Consider the following 5,163-nt stretch of genomic DNA (forward strand, 5'->3'; position numbering starts at 1 on the left):
TCAAAAGCCATGATGAAATATAACCCCTCACTGCACTGAGAGACGCTGAGACACCATTCAAAAATTTTTTAAAACACAATGGTGTCTTGCAGAAACTGACAGTGATAGACTATCCTCTATTTGTGAAAGAATACCGACAGAGTCTGACTCCGCTCAACATGGGTTTCATGATTACTGCTACAACTACAATACGGTCATGAATTTGAGGAGTCTAAGAAAAAGGCATTCATTAGGAGAGTCTGACAAATCAGCGCAAAAAGGGTCTTGCTCCACCAGGAAAAAAGTAAAGCAATCGTTTTTAACACGCCTCTTGCCCATTCAATGCCTTTTCTGTGAAAAAAATACCGAATGGACACATGACAGCAAGGGAACCAAGAAAGTTCATAAACTTGTCAAAAGTGTTACCAGAGCAGCTGAAGCCTCTATAAAAGAAGCTGTAAACAGGAAATCTGACTAAAAACTTCGGGGCCAAATTGAAAATGTTCTCATTGCCCAAGAGGCTTGGTATCATGAACCATGAAGAAAAGCTTACACACGTAGGAGGATCGACGTTCACAAGCTTCTACATCTAAATACTGTTCTTGAGAAGAAAAGGCAGAAGCTGAAGAAAGAAAGAAAGAAAGCTCAAGCTGCCCACTCCAAGGCTTTTCAGCACGTCTGTCAGTATTTGGAAGAACATGACATTGCGCTGGCCCTTGTTCAAGTTGTTGTCAGGATTACTCTTTTGAAAGAGATGTATTGCACTTTCATGCAAACAAATTATCCAGAGTTTTACAAGTACTACAAGACATATAAGTATAAGTTGAAGGACAAACTTGTGAAGCACTTCAAGTCCAGGATCAACTTCTGGCAGAGATATTCTGGGACAATTAGTGATCTCGTGTACTCTGATGAAATTTCAAGTGGGCAGGCTGTTGGAGTTGCCTTTGAAAATGTAACCTCTGAAGAGAGAGTTGTTATAGAAGCGGCAATGGTGATACGACGACCAGTTCTTGATGGATGCAATGAAAGTCAAAAGTTACCTCGGCCTCCAGCAGACACAGATCTGCGCACAGAAACTTTGCAGATACCACAAGTATTAACAACATTTCTTTCCTTTCTTTACTCCAAGAATGGAAAACCACAATCAACAAGATGCCACAGGAGAGTTGTTTCTACAGGTCAGGACATACGCTACAATGTGACGAAAGGGGAGTGGAAAAAATCTAAACAAATTATGAATGGTATATATGTGTCCATCATCTAACAGGAAACACTCAGCAGATCAATATCTAAACCGGCATGGACATTCTGTATCCCACTCATTTCCCTTAGAAGTGGAAACTGCCATGTGTAACAGTATACTAGTATACAGGTTTCTTCAGGTAGTTTGCCCCCCATCAATCATGCGTGACAACAACCTCTTCACTCACTTCTGTTGGGACAATTTTGACTTAAGGACTGGTGGGGCACCTGAGGTCTATTTTGGCTATTACAAGGCCTAGAGTGCCCATATTTGCTGTGGGACATCGTCGGTGTGTTATTGAGGATTTTAAATCAGTAGTTCAAAAAGTACATTGTGAATTGGTTGCTATGGAAACGGCGGCCATATTGGATTTTGTATACCTTTTTCAATCCCATTTTATTCCCTTATTTATTCACCGATTTACTTCTAATGTGGCATGCCAACAGTAAATATGTAGCTCTTAAATTTGGCTTGTTGAATTTTTGATATATGCTTTAGTTTTTATTTTATGACACTTACAATTAGGATGTTGCAAAAAAAGTGAAAAAAATGGAAAATTCATGCTTACTAAGCCCATAAATCAAAAACTACTACATTAATAAAAATTCAACAAGCTAAAATTTAGAACTAGGTGTTGTTGGTATCCTGTGAAAGTTACATTGAAATTGAACCTTTAACGGAGCAGAAAAATGGGATAATGTGTGAAAAAATAGAATTGTGAGAAAACAGCTGATACAGGTAAGAAAAGGCTAGAAAACATGTGCTTTCGAAGAAAAACCTGACAACAAAACACAACTTTAGGGTGTAGCAAGGCTTACATACGTTTCTGGATATTGTTCAGGAAATATCCAGGTACTATAATATGTAATAACCCCAATTTGCAAAATTTGACCCCAAGACACGGTTTCTAGGTGCCCCACCAGCCCTTAAATGAGGAAACTCTATCAGGAGCTGGAACCACACATTCAACTCATGGACTAGTCATACAAGAAATCAAAGAGCAGCCATACATTCCCCAGCCAACACCAGAAGTTGACAGAACAAAGAAACGATCAATCCATATTCCACAAAAACAGCTTGACCCATGTTTCATCAATTCTAAGGTGGAACCCACCTTGATAACAAGTGTCAAACAGAGTATCAAAGATTTCAAAGTGTTTCATTATGAATAATGAAAACAAAAGGCAACTGACACAGTTCTTACTTTATGTATGGCAACACGATTGTTATGCAATGATGTTGCTGAACAGAGAAATATACTTTGCATGTGACCAACACGCCAACAGTGGTTTGTCCTCAGTAGCAGTGATGGAAAGACTACAGACTCAAGACCTGTTCCAGAGTTATCCTTCACCCATGAGGAAGCAGACACACTTCTGATCGTGCGTGCCGTCTTCTCTGATCAGAACATTGCTACTCCAAACACGGACATCATTATTCGGTCCCCAGACACTGATGTCTTTCTACTGATGATTGCATTTGTTCAACATTTCACACACAGTTTGAATTTTGACGAATTTGGTTGGGGAAAAAAGATGTCTACACATTCAGACTCTCTGTTACAAAATGGAAACACGTTTACAGGATTCTATTCTTGGACTCCATGCATTCTTTGGATGTAAGGAGACTAGCGCTTTTGTCCAGAAAGGAAAGATGAAGCCGCTCACCATTCTCCACAAGCACCCAGAGTTTGCTGTTTCATTCAAGGGGCTAGGAACATTTGAAACTGTTTCTTCAGAACTGTTTTCCAATCTGGAAAAGTTTGTTTGTCATCTGTATAGAAAACCAGCTTACTCTAGCACAAACAAGTTTCGTCATGACCTTGTAAGGCGCAAAGTACATGGCAAAAGGTCAAAGCCTACTGTTATGCTTTGATGGATTTGACACCATGCCAGAGAAGCCCTGAAGCTGCACTTCTTAAGCGTAAACTATTAAACTGTAATATATTGGGAGCAAGCACATCTGACTCAACCAAATGAACCTGATCCACAAGATCATGGTTGGAAGAGAGATAATGGTGGAGTGCTCTCAGTGGAGTGGTGCAAAGACTTGGTCCCTCAACAATTGGTTGATATTTTGTCAGGATCAGATACAGAACAAGAGGAAGACAAAGATGAAAACCATCTCCTCTATTATGATACCTGTGATGAAGAAGATGAGATTTCAGATTCTGGAAGTGACGGCAGTGAAGATGAACTGATGACACAGAAAGCATCTAAATAAGACTTTACATACAACACCAACTGACTTACAGTACAGTACAAAATTTGGATAACTAGCACCCAAGCAACTCACTTCTGTAACATATATGCTCTATGCAAGTCATGTTCTAGATGCTATGATATTTTTCTCAATTATATACATTTCTTCGTACGAGACCACTCAATAATACATCATGTACGCATAGCCAATAGCTCTGCATTGCTAAGGCCTGTCTGTAACTCTGCATTGTACTGATTTTCTCTTGAGCTAAATTGTTTGCATGTGTAGCGTTTCCTTTGTTGTGTAATACACAGCTGGGAGTATATTACGCTAACTTTGTGTGGCTGTTTTCAATTTTTAGAGAAAACGGACTTCAAACATTATTTTTTTCTCTATACGCTATGTAAATAACTACCACAAAATGTTCAATATAACTGTTTTTCTTCAACCTACAGCACCAACTTTAGTCTCAATTAAAAGAAAATCAGAGTACCAACTAAAAAAGTGAATTTTTTAAAAAGAGTTAATTTTCTAAATTTTCGACAATTCAGGGACAATAACTCCGCAGATTGCCAAACATTTTGTTGCAAACTTTTTGTGTGTGCATATCCTTGAGTGTGCTCTTTCAGAAAATCATAGTGAGCAAAAATCCCCACGGGGGGGGGGGGGTTCCAGTAGCCCATAGTCTATAATGCTCGCCACTTATATTATCTATCAGTGTTCCAAGTGCCGTAAAACTCTTACTAAAACTAAAGAAAGAATTCAATTTCTGCTCATAGTGACTCATTAGCTCGTGGAATAATCGCAAGCGACAATCCTTTAGTAGTTTAGTGATGATCCCGACCACTTGACTCACATTTAACTTTTGTGTTACCTTCATTTTGAATGCTCTTCATGACAAGCTAATTTTGTTCTAGTTCTATTGTGTCGTAATAGGCCTACGACGTGTCTACGACATCCCAGACTAAATGATAAGATTTTATTTATTTTTTATTTTTTTTGATAGAGGTTCTACGGCGCTCGCAACAGCATAATAAGGTCATATGAACGCCAAGGTGTGGATGTCAACAGAGAAGTCCTTACAGGAACAGACTTACTCTGCTCACCTCTCTAGCTTCAACAGCACAAAGTCTGCTTCGACTATCAAGGCACCCCGGAAATAACGGGTCACAAGAGTGTGACTAACATACCAGAGAAGTAGAGGAAAATGACGATAGTAAGGATTAGGAAAGAAAAAGCAGCCCCTGTTGTAGTTCAGGAACAGTTTTGAGCATGACATTGTTGGATCAGCCCATGTAGGCCCTACAATTCTACTGTGCATTAGAACAAGAAATGTCCCCCCTTTGGGAATGGCCTAAAGACACTTCAGTCAGTGGCACAGCCCCGGGGGGTAAGATCTTAATCAACCAATTTCTCTAAAGCTAAAAAAAAAGAAAAAGCGACATGGTGTGTCATTACATCATGCATGGTAACGCTGCAAAGAAAGAACCCAAGCGTTCATGTTTGTAGTTCCGTTTATTTCTTCGTACCTGACTTACTGGTACTAAGTTCAGGCTTACTAACACGTAGACTACGATAGATGCATGCACTCTTCTTGATGTTTTTACTCTAGAACAGGCCTTAGCAAACGATGGTCGTGTAATATATTGGGAGCAAGCACATCTGACTCAACCAAATGAACCTGATCCACAAGATCATGGTTGGAAGAGAGATAATGGTGGAGTGCTCTCAGTGGA

Source organism: Aplysia californica, unplaced genomic scaffold (genome assembly GCF_000002075.1).
Source record: "Aplysia californica isolate F4 #8 unplaced genomic scaffold, AplCal3.0 scaffold00761, whole genome shotgun sequence".
NCBI lineage: Eukaryota > Metazoa > Mollusca > Gastropoda > Aplysiida > Aplysiidae > Aplysia > Aplysia californica.